The sequence below is a fragment of the Lissotriton vulgaris genome, unplaced genomic scaffold, assembly GCF_964263255.1.
Source record: "Lissotriton vulgaris unplaced genomic scaffold, aLisVul1.2 SCAFFOLD_451, whole genome shotgun sequence".
NCBI classification, from domain to species: Eukaryota; Metazoa; Chordata; class Amphibia; order Caudata; family Salamandridae; genus Lissotriton; species Lissotriton vulgaris.
The window spans coordinates 601605-623570 of NW_028248472.1; positions in this window are offsets into that span (position 1 = coordinate 601605).

The following is a 21966-nucleotide window of genomic DNA, read 5'->3' on the forward strand; positions in this document are numbered from 1 at the left end:
TGAACCGCTCAACACGATACAAGACAAGTACGCGCGAGAGACTTGGCGGATAGAGGCCTTAGCACACGTTGTCTCAGAACTGGAGTGGCGCTACATTTTGGCACAAATCCATGTTGGTCCAATTGTGCCGCCAAGAGTGGTTCTGGGCTCACTAGTTCCAAGTGCAGGAGTGTGGAGTTTTATTATTATTATTATTATTATTATTATTATTATTAAATCGGTTTTGTGTAGCGCCAGGTTACCCTGGAGCATCCCTGCGCTTTTGCCAACTACCGACATCAGAGATAGCAGAAAACGAAGAAAAATTAACAGAAGAGGAGGGTCTTAAGTTGTTTTCGAAAGCGCAGGAGACATGGTTCCGCGCGAAGACCTAGAGGAAGGGCGTTCCAAAGAGTGGAAACATTGACCGAAAATCTCCTACCTCCCGATCGGGCCTTTTTTACCCTGGGGACGACCGTCAGATGTTGCTGGTCTGAACGTAACGTTCTGCTCGCTTTGTACGGGATCACCATCTTCTGAAGGACGGGGGGGCCTTTGCCTTGCAAGATTTTGTGTGCGAGGCATAGGGATTTAAATTTCACTCTTTCCCGTATTGGCAGCCAGTGTAGTGCCCTCAGTGCTGGTTTAGCAGAGCGGGACATGGGGATGTTGTAGAGCATTCGTGCTGCCGCATTTTGAACTTGTTGGAGTCTGTTCAAAGTGCTCTCGGGGGCCCCAAGGTAGATCGCGTTGTTAAAGTCCAACCTGGACATAATTAGACCCTGGATCAAGAGCTTTCTCGATAGAAAAGGGATGAGGGGCAGTATCTTACGTACTGATCTAAGGAGACCAAAACAGACACCCGCTAATTTGGATGCCTGGGCTCTGAGGGAGAGATCTCGTTCCATCCAGATGCCCAGGCTCTTGATCTCATCCTTAGGTTCAGGGAGACACCCTAAACAACTAGGCCAGGCTAAGCTGGAAAGGGAGGGGTTTTTAGGTCCCATCACCATGATCTCCGTTTTGGACCCATTCAGTTTGAGTGCTGAGTCCCCCATCCAGGAGTGGACCTGTGAGAGGCAGGCTTGGAGTATCTGGGAATTCTCCAAGGATTGGGAGAGGGCGAACACCAGTTGGGTGTCGTCGGCATAGCTCACGATCTTGATGTTGAATGGAGCCACCACCTCCTCCAAGGGAGCCATATACACGTTGAATAGTGTAGGACTCAGGGAAGAGCCCTGAGGCACACCGCAATGGAGGTGGGTGGATGCCGATCGTGCGCTCCCTTCCCATACATGAAAAGATCTTTCGCTAAGAAATTACCTAAGCCAGTTTAGTGCTGTTCCTCTCACTCCGGCATCTGATAGTCTCTGGAGTAACACTTGGTGGTTCACAGTGTCGAATGCTGCACTCAGGTCCAGGAGGATCACTGCCACTGATCCCCCCGACTCTAGAATGCAGCGTGCCTCCTCCATGACTGCCAACAAGGCGGTGTCAGTGCCTTGGCCCGGACGAAAGCCAGTTTGGGAGCTTTTTAGCACTCCATTGGTCTCGACAAAATTGGATAACCTAGAGTTAACCAATTTTCCTGAGATTTTACTCAGCCCTGGAAGGAGCGAAATTGGCCTATAATTGGCCATGTCTAAAGGGTCCAGAGAGGGTTTTTTCAGAAGGGCTTTCACTATTGCACTCTTCCAATTAGGTGGGACAATGCCAGTGCTTAACGAGGCATTGATGACTTTGGTGATGGGTTCCACAATGGAGGGGGCCACCTGTTTGAGAATTCTCATGGGGGCAACATCCCAGGGGGAGCCACTCTTAATAGAGCATAGGGCTTTGAGGACTTCGTCCCTGGTGACTGGCCCAAAGGATTCCAACGTTGTCTGGGGACATCCCTCCTCCTCCCAACGCCCGGGTCCAATCTTGGGCGGGGGAAGTGAAATAAGAATTTTTTCAATCTTCGTATGAAAGTATTCCGCCAGATTCTTACATTTGGCCTCCAAGTTCTCCGTAGGGGCAGATGGTGTTGGAACTTTCAGGAGTTCTTTGACCACCAGGAAGGTTTCTCTTGAGGAGTTAGAGGCATTGTTAATTCTCTCCTCGAAAAACTGAGTTTTAGCCAACCGGATGGCGTTTTTATACCTCCTCATTGCCGTTCGATATTCCGTTTTACTAGCTTCCTCCCAGTCCTTCCTCCAGGAGCGCTCCAATTTTTTGCACGCCCTCCGCATGGCCCTTAGCTCAGATGTATACCATGGAGCGGTGTGAAGTCTTTTCTCCCTTATGCCTGCCGATCTCATAGGAAGGACAGCGTCTAAAGTGCTCGAGATCCACCTGCAGAGATCTGCTTCAGCCAAGATAGGATCCTGTGGAAGAGATGGACGTGAGGCTTCTAGGCTGCAAGTAAAATTCTCCACTGAAAGCCTAGCCCATGGTCTGTCAGGTACACCAACATTAGAGGGGGGGATGCTTTCGCGTTTAATTTCCCAGGTGAAGGGGATCAGAAGATGATCCGTCCACGGCAGAGGAATAGGGGGGGATGCTTTCATTGGTGGGAATATTTGCAAATATGGGATCTAGCAGGTGGCCTTTGTTGTGAGTCGGAGCTACATTAATAAGATCTATTCCATAAGTTTTGAGGTCACATAGGAGGGCAGTCGCCAGCCGCTCTTCCTGGTCGTCGAAATGGAGATTAAAGTCTCCCAGGGCGATGAAGTTTGTAGCAGAGGCAGCATCCACCGTTACCGTTTCCATAAGAGAACTGATAAAATTACCCGACTTTCCAGGGGGGCGGTAGACTAACAGCCCAGACAAGGTGCTGGTAGATGAGACTCGGAATGAGAACTTACAGCTCTCACAGTCTTCCAGTTCACCTTTCTGAGTTCTGCAGGTCAATGAGTTCTTATACAGAATGGCTACGCCTCCTCCTCGACCAAGTGGCCGGTCCTGTGAAAGGATATGAAAGCCAGGGGGGAGAGCGTTAACCATATCTGCCTCTGCACCCTGTGTGAGCCATGTTTCTGTTAGAAACAAGATATCTAGCTCCTGCTCCCGGATGAGGAGGTTCACCTCAAGCGAGTGTCTGGGGAGGGATCTGCAGTTCAGCAGTCCAAGGCGAATTGTGTGTTTTCCCAATGCTGGGTTAGGGGGGTGGCATCGGGCGCAATGAGTAAAAGGTGCCGAATCCGTATTGAACAAGGAGCAATATGAAGGTGGCAGAGAGCGTAACTGAAGTAATGCTTCTCTAAAATAGGTGCGAGGGGTACCTGGGGAAATCGGCAGAGTGGGTGGCCCTAGGCTCGTCTGGGCTCGGACGGGCGCAGACGGGCTGGACTCTGGCGTGACTCCGGCAGTAATCCGGCGTTCCCGCCGCGCGTGACCGCTGCGCGTCAGCATGACTTCCTTAAGAGGAGGTCGAGCTTCCTTAGGCGCTAGAGCGTGTACTGCACGCCCAGCGTCCTTCCCCTCACCCAATATGGCCGCCGAACTTCCCAACTGCCGAGGGGCAGCAACTAAAGGACCCAGGACCCGCAAAACGCGGTGGTTTGACAATTATAATGCAGGTATGAGGAGCAGCTATTAAAAGCAAGGGAAAACGAAATTAAAATTAAAGAAAATACAAAAAACGAAGGTTTGTTAAAATTGATTGAGAATCAAGCTAGATGCCCCACAGAGCGAGCAATGCGGTATGACCATGACCGCTCTGCTCAGGTCAGATGTTCCGATAAATCAGCAATTATTATTATTTTTAATTATTTTTATTATATATATAAAAAGCTCAGTGTTTAAGAACCAGATGTGTGTGTGTGTACAACTCAGGAGCTGGGACGTGTGACTCTCAAGATGTTTCCTGCGATCAGCTCACGTTTCAACCAGTCACGGAGCTTCTTGCTCAGAAACCCTCCAAAAACGTCAACATCTTCCGCTTCTCACGGCCCCTCGAGGTGCGCTTGACCCACGGAGCGCCAATTTCTTTTTTGTTGGTAAACAGTTTTCTTGTCCGCACAGTCACGATAAAAATATAACTTCCTACTGGTAGGGTGACTTTACATCGGTGACGAGTCAGTCACCCCCATGAATGCCTGTGTGTGCACACCTACAGGCGCTCCCTCTCCTATTAAACAAACGCCTGTATCACCTGCAGTGATGAATCGGGTGTTTGCCGCAGAGGCTTCTGGGTATGCAAATAACTGTGGCTGGCCATGCCCCCTCCAGTGACAGCCAGGCTCCTGCAGCAGCCCCCTGGGGACTTGTGCTCTTGGATCCCAAATACATAATTTACGTCCAGAGTCGTTTGCAGTAATGGGGGATGTATTTCATTTGTTTACTTCCTTGTCAGGGCGTCATTTCTGACACCGATCCGTCAGTTACACTCAGTATTCAAGGTCCCTCTATTGGGCACTATTGGCTTTGACAATGCTTATGTAACAAGCAGTACAATACACTAAAATCCGGAATTTAGAGGGTTCTTAAACGTCCGCCCTTTATCGTTTTCAAGGCCACAAAGAGCCCTGCATGTATATGAAAGTAAAGCAGCTTTATGAGGCGCGCACAGGATTGTGGGTATGCAGATTCGAAGTGACGCGCTGAATGTTCCTCAGGCAGGCGATCCCGCCCTCTAGCGACAGGAAATAGTGGTGCACCTTACGAACGGCGCCTCGTTTTGAGTCTTACGTCGTCCAGTGTCGCACGCGCGTCTATGGCGCCTTCTTGAGCGAAGACACACCGCGGCTGTGCTCATTTCAACCAATCACGGAGTTTCTTATTCAGAAACCCTCCAATAATTTATACTCTTCCGCTTCTCACGGCCCCTCGAAGTGCACATGAACCGCGGAACGCCGTAATATGTTGTTCTGAAATGATAGTCTTGTCCGCACAGTCACGATAAAAATATAACCTATTACTGGTAGGGCGACGTTACAGCGGTAACGTGTCATTCATGAATGCCTGTGTGTGCACAGCTACATATACTCCTTATAATATTAAACAAACGCCTGTGTCGGCTGCAGTGATGAATCGGGTGTTTGGCGCAGAGGCTTCTGGGTATGCAAATGTTTGTGGCTGGCCACGCCCCCTCCAGTGACAAGTTATCTCTTCTCCATCCCTCGACGTTATAACGCTCTGCATGAAAACATACTACAGCCCTTTTTGCATTTTCGTATTTCTGTGTAGTATTAGCCCCCACCCCACCGTGACTTGAATTTCTGAGGTTAAAAACAATAACCCCCATTTGTAGGCAGGCCCGGTTCTAGAGGGTGGGCCGGGCCCACCCAAACAGGAGCCTGGCCCACCCAAACATAAGCCTGGCCCACCCAAACATAAGCCGGGCCCACCCAAACATAAGCCGGGCCCACCCAAACATAAGCCGGGCCCACCCAAACATAAGCCTGGCCCACCCAAACATAAGCCGGGCCCACCCAAACATAAGCCGGGCCCACCCAAACATAGGCCGGGCCCACCCAAACATAAGCCTGGCCCACCCAAACAGGAGCCTTGGCCCTCGCAGTGAGGGCTTGAAGGCAGGCGCGCAACAGAATTGGCCTCAAAGGGTGTCTGTGTGTGTGTGCGCCCGGGCTGAGACAGCTTCCCTGGCGAGCGCACACACAGACAGTTCTTGAGATTATTGCAGCCGCACCCGTGTACTTTACAGGTCCTTAAAAGACCATTGATATGTTAACAAGGCTTTGTTTATTTTTCACCCATTCATCCCCCCTGGCAAAAGGCGACAAAGGTCACCTTTGCCTACTGTTCGGCAGTGTAGATATTTCATTTTCTATGCGGTGCAGGAGAAAAGTTTCTTGAATCCTATTCACCTTTCGTGACCCCTGCAGCTGCATATCAGATTAGGCTGTGACACAAAGTTTGTTTTATGGAGGAGGTAAGAGAATGTGTTACTATTTGTTTTTCTTTTTTAAATCTGCACAGGCCCAGCAGGACACATCCTTTTTGGCACAGAAACTACACTTTATTAGAGGACTTCATATGTTTTTACAGTGGTTATTTTTTAGCTGTTTGCTTTTATGTTTTTTACTTTAATTATTTTAATTCATTGTACAGTTAATAAATAAAGTCAGTGTGTGCTTAATTTGAACAATTTTTATCATTATCATGGCTGACGCAGGACAACAATAAGACAATAGAAAATGCCCAGATAAGGCTGGTGATTAATGATCCTGCTGGAGAGCAATCTTTTGTCTGTTAGTAGTTTTTAAATGCAGATGAACTGTATTTTATGTGGAAGCTCAGTGGGTCACTACCTTTGTCACAGAGATCCTTGTGTTACTTCCAGTTCAGAAGTTACAATCCTAACATAGGACAGAGACCAATGAACTGTCACCAAAGAGCTGCATATAAACATGAACGGTAGAGTTAGAACTTTGCGTTTTTTGTTTTGTGATATAGTTGGAACTTCCCCAGTCTTTCATCATTCTAATGTTGCCAAAATGAGTATTTTTGGGAAGATATACATTTTTATCAGTAAAGCTGACCCTCATGAAATACTCTTTAAATCCTACAGTTGTGTTTTCCCAGAGCAAACCCTCTTAAAATATACTGCCCACCAGTATGGATGACGTGATTCCTGCACCTTGTAATCCTCAATGGCTTATGTGACATTCCCTATAGACTGATTTACATACTTGTATGATTCATTGTCTCTGTATAATGTGTGTGTGATGTAAAGTACTGTGACACCCTACACTGATATGAGTAGCGCTATACAACAAATGAAATGCATTTGAGGGAAGGGCTACGGAGAGATGAGTGGCGCTGGAGGAGGGTGGTAGTGAAGGAGTCTGAGGAGGAGGTCATGAGGGGGAGGGGCTACGGAGAGATGAGGGGCTTTGTTGGAGGGTGGCAGTGAGGGAGTTTGAGAAGGTGGTCAATGAGGGGGGCTACGGAGAGATGAGGGGCACTGTTGGAAGGTGGTTATAAAGGTATTTACGGAGAAAGAGGTAATTGGTGTGGCACCAAAAAAGACTTTTGCATCAGCGATAAAGCCGACCCTGTCATGGCCTTTCTGTTGTTGTTTATTTATTTAGCAGCCGGGTCATAAGGGCTACTGTGGAACATACTTTAAAATGCGTACCAGTTATATTTACTGCTACATTCAATATTTTAAGTTTGAAGGTGACCTTACTAGTGGTTTTTACCCGGAAAAATGAAAGTGGAGCCCAATGGTGCCTGATATGGGGCTGGGGCCCAAGGTTAGCTGTGAGATAAAGTGCACTGGAGAGGAGTAGTGGATAATCAAACCTGTAAGGGAGTGTGTTGTAGAGTCTGGGGTCAGGTCGAGGTAGTAATGAAGAGGGATTCTCCGTGAAGGATCGCACAGAGAGAGCCTGCTAAGTGTCACTTGCCTGATCCTCCCACCTCAGAAACCTCCTCTTCCCATCAAAGGAACATTACATGGAAAAAACATTTTTTAAGAGTGATCATATATAGAAAGAGGTTTGGAAAAGAGTGCGTCTTACTGGGCCTTGTAAGACTAAAAAGTGATAAAGGCGGGCTCTGAAGCAGGCCTGCCCAGACATATATGCGACAAATCGAGCCCGCAGTGGCCCACCCAAATGCACCCTTGGCCCACCCAAATACAAATTCCTGGAGCCGGGCCTGTTTGTAGGCATTCTCTGTCTATTGTTCCTTTTTGACATAATTTCAATTCAAAAGAATCGAATGGAGGAAACTTTTAAAATAGGTAGAATCCGCCTGCAGCCGGGGGGGGGGGGGGCAGATGAAACACTCATCAATGCAAATGTTTCCATATTTATTCATGCCCAATGTAAACAAGTTATGAATCAAACTATGCACCCATATTTACACCAGGTGTAAAAGTGTGCACTGATGGGGTCAGGGTGCAGTTTAATATCCTCCTGTGTTCCTTTCATACATGTAAAAGTGTGCACTAATGGGGTCAGGGTGCAGTGTCATATCCTCCTGTGTTCCTTTCATACATGTAAAAGTGTGCACTGATGGGGTCAGGGTGCAGTTTAATGTCCTCCTGTGTTCCTTTCATACATGTAAAAGTGTGCACTATTGGGGTCAGGGTGCAGTGTCATATCCTCCTGTGTTCCTTTCATACATGTAAAAGTGTGCACTGATGGGGTCAGGGTGCAGTTTAATGTCCTCCTGTGTTCCTTTCATACATGTAAAAGTGTGCACTGATGGGGTCAGGGTGCAGTGTCATATCCTCCTGTGTTCCTTTCATACATGTAAAAGTGTGCACTGATGGGGTCAGGGTGCAGTTTAATGTCCTCCTGTGTTCCTTTCATACATGTAAAAGTGTGCACTGATGGGGTCAGGGTGCAGTTTAATGTCCTCCTGTGTTCCTTTCATACATGTAAAAGTGTGCACTGATGGGGTCAGGGTGCAGTGTCATATCCTCCTGTGTTCCTTTCATACATGTAAAAGTGTGCACTGATGGGGTCAGGGTGCAGTGTCATATCCTCCTGTGTTCCTTTCATACATGTAAAAGTGTGCACTGATGGGGTCAGGGTGCAGTGTCATATCCTCCTGTGTTCCTTTCATACATGTAAAAGTGTGCACTAATGGGGTCAGGGTGCAGTGTCATATCCTCCTGTGTTCCTTTCATACATGTAAAAGTGTGCACTGATGGGGTCAGGGTGCAGTTTAATGTCCTCCTGTGTTCCTTTCATACATGTAAAAGTGTGCACTGATGGGGCCAGGGTGCAGTTTAATATGTTATGTTATGTTATGTTATGTTATTGGTTCATTTTTATAGCGCACGGCTACTCAAAAAGAGTGTCCCGGCGCTTTTATTGGAGAAGGCAAGAAAACTGCAACATAATAACATAACACCAAATAAAAGACTAAAAGAGTAGTGAGCCAGAAATACCAAAAAGAACGGCTACTGAGTAAAAAGCCACGTCTTAAGGCCTTTCCTAAAAGCCAATAAGCTAGTGGCACCCCGCAGGGCCAGCGGCAGAGAGTTCCATAGCTGAGATGCCAGCAATCCAAAAGAGCGCCCACCAAGGCGCGCTTTCTTTACCCGAGGGACGACAGCAAGGTGCAGGGATTCCGACCTCAGAGACCTGGTCGGATGATAAAAGACCATTCTCTTTTGGAGGTACTTAGCTCCCCCCTTGTGAAGAGCTTTATAGACCAAGGTCAAAGCCTTAAAGGCGATCCTCTTGCGAATGGGCAACCAATGTAACGTTACCAGCAAGCCCGAGGCACTGGAGCGCCTACTAAGGCCGAAGATTGCCCTGGCCGCGGCGTTCTGCACCACTTGAAGGCGCTGCAGCAAGTACTCTGGAAGGCCCAGGTAGAGAATGTTGGAATAATCCAACCTGGACCCAATCAGAGCCTGAACTGTCAGCGTCCTATGTTCCACGGATAACAAAGGAAGGAACCTCCGCAGCATCCTAAGGATGCCAAAGCAAATGCCCGACACCCCCAGGATCTGGGATTTAAAGGTGAGCCTGTTATCCATCTTCACCCCCAGATTCTTAGCAACCTGAGAGGAGCAGGACGGAGGGAACATATCCCGTGGCCACCAAGTCTGCCAATCTGGCTCTGTGTCGCACCCAAAGAAGAGTACTTCGGACTTGTCGGAATTGCACTTAAGGCTGTTTAGATGGAACCAATGAAAAACAGCCCCAAGGCAATCCCGAATACTCTCCCCATCAAAGTCGCCTCCTCTCGTACAAGAGAAGAGGAGCTGGGTGTCATCCGCATAGGATACGATCTGGGCACCATGCGACTCCACCAGTGCCGCCAACGGGGTCATAATGATGTTAAAGAGGGTCGGGCTCAGAATAGAGCCCTGAGGGACCCCGACTCCCAGAGGCGGCATCACGGCGGAATCAGGCGGTGCCCAGATCGTTTGCCGGCGGCCGGCAAGAAAGGAAGAAAACCAGTCGAACACCGTCCCCCGTATGCCTATCTCGCGAAGTCTTGCGAGGAGACCATCATGGGGAACGGTGTCGAAAGCCGCCGACAGGTCTAGCATCACCAGCATGAATATCCCCCTGTGTTCCTTTCATACATGTACAACTGTGCACTGATGGGGTCAGGGTGCAGTTTAATGTCCTCCTGTGTTCCTTTCATACATGTAAAAGTGTGCACTGATGGGGTCAGGGTGCAGTGTCATATCCTCCTGTGTTCCTTTCATACATGTAAAAGTGTGCACTGATGGGGTCAGGGTGCAGTTTAATGTCCTCCTGTGTTCCTTTCATACATGTAAAAGTGTGCACTGATGGGGTCAGGGTGCAGTTTAATGTCCTCCTGTGTTCCTTTCATACATGTAAAAGTGTACACTGATGGAGTCAGGGTGCAGTTTAATATCCTCCTGTGATCCTTTCATACATGTAAAAGTGTGCACTGATGGGGTCAGGGTGCAGTTTCATATCCTCCTGTGTTCCTTTCATACATATAAAAGTGTGCACTGATGGGGTCAGGGTGCAGTTTCATATCCTCCTGTGTTCCTTTCATACATGTAAAAGTGTGCACTGATGGGGTCAGGGTGCAGTTTAATGTCCTCCTGTGTTCCTTTCATACATGTAAAAGTGTGCACTGATGGGGTCAGGGTGCAGTTTAATATCTTCCTGTGTTCCCTTCATACATGTAAAAGTGTGCACTGATAAGGTCAGGGTGTAAATGTAAATGTAATGTAAATTGATACTTGTATAGCGCACTACTCACCCGCAAGGGTCTCAAGGCGCTTGTACGAATACCGCTGTGGAACCCATCCTGGCTTTCCCTGTGAGGTGTCCACTCCTGGGCACCCCCAAGGTGGAGGCCAAGCATCCTTAGCGTTGTGGGGGCCGTTGTGGAGATTAAGCAAGCTATTGCCCAGAGTTGCAGAGTGGGACTCCATGATTGGAATAGGCACTGAGGCAAGAATTATCAGGTCAGTGGAATTTTGAGCCCAAGACCCACCGAGGCGGGGAATTGAACCCTGGTCCCAAGCTAGACCTCTGCATCAGGGTCTGCCGCTCTAACCATTGAGCCACACTTCTCCACTTCACTCCAGGGTGCAGTTTCATATCCTCCCGTGTTCCTTTCATACATGTAAAAGTGTGCACTAATAGGGTCAGGGTGCAGTTTCATATCCTCCTGTGTTCCTTTCATACATGTAAAAGTGTGCACTGATGGGGTCAAGGTGCAGTTTAATGTCCTCCTGTGTTCCTTTCATACAAGTAAAAGTGTGCACTGATGGGTCAGGGTGCAGTTTATTATCCTCCTGTGTTCCTTTCATACATGTAAAAGTGTGCACTAATAGGGTCAGGGTGCAGTTTCATATCCTCCTGTGTTCCTTTCATACATGTAAAAGTGTGCACTAATAGGGTCAGGGTGCAGTTTCATATCCTCCTGTGTTCCTTTCATACATGTAAAAGTGTGCACTGATGGGTCAGGGTGCAGTTTATTATCCTCCTGTGTTCCTTTCATACATGTAAAAGTGTGCACTGATGGGGTCAGGGTGCAGTGTCATATCCTCCTGTGTTCCTCTTATACAAGTAAAAGTGTGCACTGATGGGTCAGGGTGCAGTTTATTATCCTCCTGTGTTCCTTTCATACATGTAAAAGTGTGCACTGATGGGGTCAGGGTGCAGTGTCATATCCTCCTGTGTTCCTCTTATACAAGTAAAAGTGTGCACTGATGGGTCAGGGTGCAGTTTATTATCCTCCTGTGTTCCTTTCATACATGTAAAAGTGTGCACTAATGGGGTCAGGGTGCAGTTTAATATCCTCCTGTGTTCCTTTCATACATGTCAGCTTTCGGCTGCCCTGTCTTGTTATTCTGAGTCAAGTGTTAAAAGGGGGGCCTGGTCCCTAGTTTGGGGGCCCAGAGTACGGAGGCCCCAGGGCTTGGAGGTAAACACCCCTCCTTGATACAACTATGGCCCTGTAACCTCTGATTGCCCTCTGACTCCTCAGACTGCATTCCTGTCAGGCCTCTTTTATAGAGGAGGTGGTACTGACGTTGAGACGATGGTGGCCGAGGGGCAAAGGTATGACAACGGCCCAGTATTTCAACCCAGTCTCCTCCTATTATCATATTTGTGACACCCACAGCATGTAAGAGCTCTGATGGGTCAGAGGGGACCTCCCTCTTGTCAACTTCGGTCTTTAAACAGATCCTATTACAAGGACCAACCCCTGAACTTTAAGACCAGCCCCTGGGCCCCCCTGGGGTCTGAGTGTGTTTCACAGACAGGGACTCGCTGACGTTGGTGACCCGCAGTGACTGAATGACCTTTCTAACATCACAGCCCAGAAACATAAAATGTAACATCTGCTGAAGTTTGGCATTTATATAACTAGATAGCATAACCCCATTATTAACTTTTGGATCCCATGGTGAATACCATTTTTAAATTAAAATGCATGAACCGTACGTAATGCTACAAAGAGCATTCAAACCCAAACATCAACTCTTAAGACACCATAACACATGTTACTGAGGATCTACAGCAATAATGTATCCAAAAGTAAACACGAAATACTAACGGCAGCCAGCGTATCAGTTGTGTCCAGCAGCACGCGTTGAACACCATCCGACATGTGAAGGGTATAGAGTGAACGGTCTTAGATAGTTAATTAATTCGTAAGGAGTTTCGTTCAATTTGCCCAGTCGCGTTGTATTTCACCAGCACATCCACGTTACCCATAGGGTGTACACGCCCTCTGAACCTACCTTTCCTATACTGCCAACTCTGAAGTGATCCTTTAGACATTACACCGTCTGGGCCCCAGTCCTCGCTTGTGCCGGAACGAGACCCTAGTAGAGCAATGAAGCGTTGAAACGCCAGCGGTGTGCCTTGCTACCCTCCCTTCTCTATCCACTATTATGCTCACTTTAACTGCCGATCTGTGTTCCCCCGCCCCCGTCGGCACATTGCTCGTGCCATTGTCCTAAATGCCCTCACACACTCTTCCTGGAAACAATGCTTCGGATTTTAATTTTCGCTCATCGCACTCTTCCCCGCCGATGCCAGGACTGGGACCTTCCCTCTCTCGACTTGTTCTGTAGCCATACGTATCCCTGTTGTGCTGACGTTTGCCTCCTTATTCGACTACTCCTGGCCGCCACTACGCCAAGCTCCCTGCACCCTTCACCCTCTCCTCCCCCAGCCCCCTTATCTGTCGCTCCCTGCCATGCCTGGTGGAGCAGGCTCCGCCCCCCCCCCTCTACCCCAAATTGCCTTACCACCGGCGGCCCTCCCTGCTCTCCTCATCTTACAAATTCCTTTCCTTTGCTGATTCCCTCCCTCCTGTCACTAACCCCCTACGCTGTGTCATCCCTGTCTGCCTGCGTTGGAGCCCCATCCCGCCCCCTACCTTGTGGCGCCCTTACCGTCCCCCCGCCCCCTGTTCCTTTTGCACCCTGACCCCCCTCTCCGCCAACCCCCCCCCCCGCAGCCCAAACCCACCTGAATTTCATATCGTTATCCCTTCATGGAAAAGTGAAACTTTTTCTCGTTCACTCTGCTAGGACCCCCCAAAGGCCACCAAGTTCCGTGCTATACAATCTATGCCTAATTCCTGCAGTATACCTTTAGTGCCTATTCGCCACGAGTGCCAAGCAAACGATATGCTGATGCTACACATGTATAGCTCTTCTTAATTCTGCTCCCTTTGCATCGGAGGCCTATTCTCCGAATGGTGCCTAACTGTACGTCTCTCGCCCGCGCCCATAACCCTATCTCCCTACATTCTTTCTCCTGGACGGCCCCCTCCCCCAACCCCATTCATCCCTCCTTTACCCCGCAATCCGACCCCCATTATGCCTCCTCCATGGCTACCCGCTTGGCGCCCTTTTTCGATATCCCTGCATGTACGTTCTTGCGCATCCCATAGTCACTCCGCACCTTCCTTATCTACCTTCCGGTTATTATATTTAAGAGTTGGCATCGCCCTCCTAATCAAATGACGTTCTCTCAACGTGTAGCCGCAACCAAGACCATCCCGATCACTTTAAACCGCACTTAACGTCTAGACGTAGACCTTCCCCCTCCTGACTTATGTCCACCGATCCGTCTTTCCAACCTGCCCCCCAGCATTACTTCCCTTGACCCGCAGTCCGGGACCCCACCGCCGCCCGCCCTGCGCCCATCCACCTCTTGTCACCTCCCGATAGTTAGTGAGAGAGTGTTAGATTTAGTTAGTGAGAGTGAGAGAGTTAGTGAGTGAGTTATTGAGAGTGAGTTAGTTATGATCACCAATTATAAGTGAAATGGAAATGTCAGAATTTCATTGCTCCGGTTTACTCCCCCCAGGAGTAAAGAAAAAAAACAACTCCACTAACCCATGTCATACACTAACTACAGGCCGCCAGTAAAGCTGTACCGGGGCCACACAGGCGTGAAGCACCCTCTACAGGGACAGGCTACAGACGGTACATTCTCTACTCTGTCCACCCGACGGCAAGGACAGGATACAGCATCCATGGCAGAGTCTACTCAGGCCAGAGGTGAGGGACCCGAAGGCATGCACTAAAGACAGCAATTTGTTAACATGCTTTGTAAGGTCCACCCCGGAGCAACAGGAGCTCCCCTAGCAGGGGTAGATAGCAGACCCTGCTCTGGGAGGAGTGAAGTTTAATAGATGACTGACTGAGAAGAGGGGAGCAGAGAAGGATCTGCTTTATTCCAAGCCCCATCCAGTGAAGATGTAGTGGCAAGAAGAGGAATTTGCCTTTCTGCCCTGCAATGAACACCAGAGCTCGATGCCCTGGCAGTGGCGGGCAGGTAGGGGCAGTGGCGGGCAGGTAGGGGCAGTGCAAGGATTTCAGTGGCACAGGCGCGTAGTGCAAACAGTATGCATGGGAGGGGGTGGGCCAGGTGGATAGAAGGGACACCAGCAGGTAGCTACAAGGCCTTCTGCACCCACTCTACTCAAAAGCAGCCGGTGTGGAAGGAAAAAGCAGGATGCACCGCACAGCACACACGGCCTACAACTCCAACTCCACTCAAAAACAGCCGACGTGGAAGGAAAAAGCAGGATGCACCGCACAGCACACACGGACTACAACTCCCACTCCACTCAAAAGCAGCCGGTGTGGAAGGAAAAAGCAGGATGCACCGCACAGCACACACGGACGACAACTCCCACTCCACTCAAAAACAGCCGGTGTGGAAGGAAAAAGCAGGATGCACCGCACAGCACACACAGCCTACAACTCCCACTCCTCTCAAAATCAGCCGGTGTGGAAGGAAAAAGCAGGATGCACTGCACAGCACACACAGCCTACAACTCCCACTCCACTCAAAAGCAGCCGGTGTGGAAGGAAAAAGCAGAATGCACCGCACAGCACACACGGCCTACAACTCCCACTCCACTCAAAAGGAGCTGGTGTGGAAGGAAAAAGCAGGATGCACCTCACAGCACACACAGCCTACAACTCCCACTCCACACAAAAGCAGCCTGTGTGGAAGGAAAAAGCAGGATGCACCGCACAGCACACACGGACTACAACTCCCACTCCATTCAAAAACAGCCAGTGTGGAAGGAAAAAGCAGGATGCACTGCACAGCACACACAGCCTACAACTCCCACTCCACTCAAAAGCAGCCGGTGTGGAAGGAAAAAGCAGAATGCACCGCACAGCACACATGGACTACAACTCCCACTCCACTCAAAAGCAGCCGGTGTGGAAGGACAAAGCAGGATGCACCGCACAGCACACACGGCCTACAACTCCCACTCCATTCAAAAACAGCCGGTGTGGAAGGAAAAAGCAGGATGCACCGCACAGCAGACACGGCCTACAACTCCCACTCCACTCAAAAGCAGCTGGTGTGGAAGGAAAAAGCAGGATGCACCGCACAGCACACACGGACTACAACTCCCACTCCACTCAAAAGCAGCCGGTGTGGAAGGAAAAAGCAGGATGCACTGCACAGCACACACGGACTACAACTCCCACTCCACTCAAAAGCAGGCGGTGTGGAAGGAAAAAGCAGGATGCACCGCACAGCACACACGGCCTACAACTCCCACTCCATTCAAAAACAGCCGGTGTGGAAGGAAAAAGCGGGATGCACCGCACAGCACACATGGACTACAACTCCCACTCCACTCAAAAGCAGCCGGTGTGGAAGGAAAAAGCAGGATGCACCGCACAGCACACACGGACTACAACTCCCACTCCACTCAAAAGCAGCCGTTGTAGAAGGAAAAAGCAGGATGCACCGCACAGCACACACGGACTACAACTCCCACTCCACTCAAAAGCAGCCGGTGTGGAAGGACAAAGCAGGATGCACCGCACAGCACCACCACCTACAACCCCACTGTACATGTCGAAGTGGCCGGTCACCTGTGGACTGCGGCAGCGCAAGCAAGCAGCATCCCGCCAACCTCTTAAGACACAGCAGAAGCCTTTCATGATCGTGGCCTCCACCTAGCATGCACCTCACCCGATGAACAGGGCCTAGACGCCGGCGCAGCGCTTCATAAAGGTTATCATTGTAGCAGACGAGACAGCTCTCGTGGTCTCACTTCACCAGATGGTGAATAGTGAGACTAGTACAATATGAGGCGAGGGAGACACTTCTAGGCGTGGCTGGTCCAAACAGATACTCTTGATGTTGAGGTTCAGTGTGCTGCCGGTGCTCCCAGGTAGAGAGCGAGAGTTGCAGGACCAGACATTCGTGTCACAGGTTCATGCAATCGTGGTCAAGTGGAGAAGCCAAGGTTAGGATCACACCCTTCAGACACCAGCTCATCAACATCGCCTTTTACTGATCACCTTGAATGATGTACATTTAGGGGTCATCTGGGGTGGGGGCAGCGTCCCCTGAGAGCCCCCCCATGCAGGCCGAAGCAACAAACTCTGAGTTCCAGAAACAAAGTGGGGACTATAGCAAAAAGCACCCCCCGAGTCTGCATAAACATGCCACAGGCTGGCCAGCACAGACTTCATTGCACGTCTACAAATAACAAATCCCTCGATTCATGCTTCGAGGCTCTAGCTTGCTGCATGAGTTCTTACCAACAGGAGCTAATAACAAGATCAAGAAAGCATTTGCAAAACCAATGCTGCTAGCCTTGCAAGAAGGTGGAACTCTTAGTTTTATTGGAAGCATGTGTCACAGACTGAAAGCAAATGATAAACACTGCCCCATGTGCCTGCAATAAAAATGTGCAGTGTAAAAACAGCAACTCGTGGTTGTTTTACTAGTGATGTTTTACAAATGCCAATGCTGTCAGTGCTCACAGGCTTTTTATCATTTGTTAAGGAGACCACACTTAACCCAGCACTTAAACTGCAGCCAGCTGAAATGGCACTTCACAGAAGCTAGTTGGAACAAGAGACAGAAACAAAATGCAATCAAAAACAGAATTCTATGTTTTATGTTATGAAGGACCATGCTTGTTTCTGCCTTTATGGTGCAATCACCCATATGAAGGTTTACACGGGAGTGGTGCAGCCGTACAAGAGTAATAGGCAGTCACCTACGACACAAGCTAACTGGGTCGCCAATATATATCTAAAGAACCCAGTTTCAGAAATTAAAAGAGACACAAAAACTGGGGCACGTACTGCATGGTCTGCCTATGGATATAGGGTTCATTACCATGCACCCATGTGTGGGCTACACAGAAAGGCAGTGAGTGAAGCGGCCACACTGAAGACTGCCGAAGGGCATCTAGACTCCAATCCACTCATCTCCACATGACCAAAATGAGGGCTTCGGAGCAAAGAGCTTATCTCCCAGCCCCCACTTCTCCCAGATGCAAAAAAACAAAAAAACACACTGGAGCACCTGGACAATATTTACCACCTGCCAAGCCACCCTCTACATGTACCATTTGCAATGGCAAAAGTTGGCTCTTTCTTTTGAACTTTACGCCTGCCAAGTTGTGCTACACTGAAGAACAAACACGGGTACAAAGTCAGGGCATCCCAACTGTGCCATTTACACGTCAGAAAATAAAACAAATTGTGCGTAATCTGAACAGAGAATGGATAAAAGAGGTTTCATGTTGTCAGGGGACTTCGTTTTCTGCTCACAGAGCGCCCAGCTCCCAGGACAGAACTGTGGGGCATATTATCAAGGACAGGCGATACATTATCGCCGCTTTTATCGGCAGGAAACTGCAGCTAAAGCGGCGATAATGGCCTTGATAATATGCTCTATGAATTCCAATCGAAGCCCATGTTAGATGTGAACACATCTAACATGGGCTTCGATTGGAATTCATAGAGCATATTATCAAGGCCATTATCGCCACGTTATCGGCAGTTTCCTGCCGATAAAAGCGGCGATAATGTATCGCCTGTCCTTCATAATATGCCCCTGTATTCTTTGCTGCAGTCTCCCACAGATAGGTCACGCGTATCCCAACACCCATAACAAGAGCTTCAGCACACACACCACTCACACTGGACAAAAGTAACTCCCTGGTCAGGACAGGTCATCTTTGAGAGAGTCAATGGACGGCAAAGCACGGCAGCCTTCCAGCATCTGTGGACACTTGCAGCCTGATTCATGAAAAACGGCATTTGCGAGTCTCAAATAGCGATAAAATGCGAATCGCTATAGAGAACTCGCAAATCAGAATTCATGTACATTACGGGAAAAAAAAAGCGACTCGCACGCGGGCGCTAAATCCGTTAGCGACTAACTATAATCGCAGAATAATCGCTATTTCCGGCTACCTGCATCGGGAATGCGAGTCGCAATCTCGTGCGATCGGGAATGCGAGTCGCAATCTCGTGCGATCGGGAATGCGAGTCGCAATCTCGCGCGATCGGGAAAACGGGAAGTCGCTTTTCGAGCACAGTGATGACATCACAACCAGAATGCAGGCAGTTCCCACCCCCAAACACCACAGTGAGGCAAACCTCGATGGAGCAAGTCGGAAAGCAGCAGCTAAACTAGTGATAGCGACTTTACTACCAAACTGCTGCCATGTCTAAGGAACCTGTTCCTGGCCCCAGCAACAGCGCAGGGCGTAAGAGGAAACTGAAGTTCTCCGAGCAGGAGCTCGAGAATCTGATAGAAGGGGTGGTGGCCAACCACGACAGACTCTTCGGGATCAACTCCAGGAAGGTCCCAGAGCAAGACAAACGGAGGATCTGGCTGGGAATAGCCTCCAGTGTGAACTCCGTGGGTGTGGCCGATAGGTCATTGGAGGAGCTCAAGAAGCGATGGTATGACCTCCGAGGTCGTGCCAAGGAGAGGGTGGCGGAGCGCCTTGGAGAGGCATCGGGCACTGGAGGTGGCGGACCTACAGTCCCTCCCAACACACCCTTGGAGGACCAGGTCGAGAACACCCTTGAGAGGGAGGCGTGCGTTGGCGTCACACCTCTGGACTCCTCCCGCCCTACCCAAGACACCCAAGGTAAGTGGCATGCGACTGCGACCCTGTCCCCTATGACCGTCCCTGACCAAATAGGCTCACATAATGGCCCTTAGTCATGCCTTTGTTGCGCATCAGGAAATGCCCTGAAGCATTGTGGGAGATGTAGTATGTCCACAATGTAGTAGTACCACAATGCAGCCAGACAGGTTCCAAAGTACGCAAATCAACAGCCATCCAGGGAATGTCACCCAGCATGCATGTAACATCAGCACGTCTGACAGTCACATGCAACTAATGAGTATCCACTTACCCTCACAGGTGGCGCAGAAAGCAGCGACAGTGAGAGGCTGCAAATAGATGAGGAGGCCCAGGAGGAGGATTTTCAACCGCAAACCCAGGCACCAGCCCCTGCCGCTGCAACAACACCAGCAGCCAGGCCCCCCACCGTTGTGGCCCCTGCATCTGGAGGACCACCGACAGCCACAGCCAGGCCCCACACCGTTGTGGCCCCTGCATCTGCCGTTCCAGCCGCAGCCAAAGCCAGGCCCCCCACCGTTGTGGCCTCTGCATCTGCCGTCCCACCCGCAGCCAAAGCCAGGCCCCCCACCGTTGTGGCCTCTGCATCTGCCGTCCCACCCGCAGCCAAAGCCAGGCCCCCCACCGTTGTGGCCTCTGCATCTGCCGTCCCACCCGCAGCCAAAGCCAGGCCCCCCACCGTTGTGGCCTCTGCATCTGCCGTCCCACCCGCAGCCAGAGCCAGGCACCCCACTAATGTGCCTCCAGTCCCTGCCGCACCAGCAACGCCTGCTGTGACACCACCTGCAGCTGGTGCTACGACATCTGGGCCTGCGACAGCGGCAACACAGCGGCCAGCCACTGTGACAGGCCAGCAGAGCAGGCGTGGGAGTTCTCGCCGTCACACCACAGCTCCAATCAGCAGGGGGGGCAATGGACAGCGCCATGCCTGTTTGAGCGTAGAGAGACGCATGCTCAGGATCCATCAGCGCCAGTCACAGCAGCAAGGTGCCATACAGCTCCAGCTGCACAAAATTGGGCGCAATGTGGCGGGAGTGGGAGACCGCATGGACCGCATGACGGCAGCCATGGGCCGCATGACTGCAGCCATGGAGGCAAACACTGCTGCGATGATCAAGCAGCGCGTGCAGCAAGCCGGCGCCACCACCAGCTCATGAGCCGGCTGGCCTCCTACAGCAGGTCAAATTATGTGGCTGCAAATGCCACCTCACAGTTGTCGCGCCGGTCACTCACACAGCAGCACCAACTAGTTCAGTGCTGTGAGGACATCACCAGGGTCCTGGAGCACCTAACCACCGCGGTAACGGCACTACACCCTCCTGCTCTACCTGCCACTGTAGGGGGTGACGATGGCAGTGAGGGGGCTTCCAGCGTCAGCAGCCAATCTGCCACACTAGTCCCGCCACTTAGGCGCAGCACCAGGGCAACGCCTGGTACAGGTGCCCTGGAAGAGGATGAGCCTCAGAGGCGCCTGGGCATAACGCGCAGGAGGCGCACTTGACTCTGACAGAAAAACACTGGCTCAGGCTGACTATAAGCCTGCCATGTACTTTCACACTGCAGTATGAAGGAATACTGTTAGTTGTAAATAGTTGTACTGATTACCTTTTTCTTGTGAATGAAACAAATATATTTATTTTGCAGCACACATTAGCCTTGTGTAATCATTACATTTTGCATGCAATTGTGATATGTGGGGTGGGGGAAGAGGGTGGGCTAGAAATTGTTCTCTGTGATGTGGTTGCGACGTCTGTGGCCTTCAGCTGGGTTCTCCCCGCGTGCATGGTGCTCATGTGCTGGTGGCCGGTCATCCCCTTCTGATTCACTGCCTGAGATCTCAACAGGTATCCGGCGCTTGGTTGCAATGTTATGAAGCATTGCACAGACAGCCACAATGCGGCAGCAGGCAGCAGGACTGTAATACATGGCCCCACCTGTCTTGTGCAGTATACGGAACCTGCTCTTGAGCAGGCCAAATGTCCTTTCTATACAGTTCCTTGTCCGGATGTGCGCAACATTGTAGCGCCGTTGCTGAGGTGTGGCAGGGTTGAGGTAAGGGGTCAGGAGGTATTCCCGTAGGGCGTAGCCACTGTCACCTGAATGAGAGGAGCAGATGTTGATTGCCTGTGCAGCGCAGTGACTTCATTGCAATGTGACATTGTCGACAAAGTGTACTTACCAAGTAGGTGTCCTTCCCCAAACTCTCCCCTGAGCAGTCGTGTGTGGAGTCCGCTGTGCCTGAAGATAAAGGAGTCCCTGGGTACTGGGCGACAATGTCAGTGATGATGGTCTTGGCATTGCAGACCATCTGTATGTTGAGGGAGTGGTAGGACTTCCTGTTGCGGTACATATACTCCGTGGCAGCTGGTGGGCAGATGGCGACGTGGGTACAGTCTATGCAGCCGAGGACATGGGGAAAATCTGCTACATTGTAAAATTGAAGTTTTGTCAGGTCCAATTCCTGTTGGCTCGTGGGAAATGTGATGTGGCGGTGGAGCTGGGTGAGCATGGCGTCAACGAAAGTGTGGAGGCAGCGTGACATGGTGGGCTGGGATATCCCCCCAGCAGCCGCTACTATGCCCTGGAAACTGCCGGAGGCCAGGAGGTGCAGGCTGCACAATACCTGCACATGTGTAGGCACCGAATTGTTTCGCCTTGTTGGGTGCTGCATGAGGG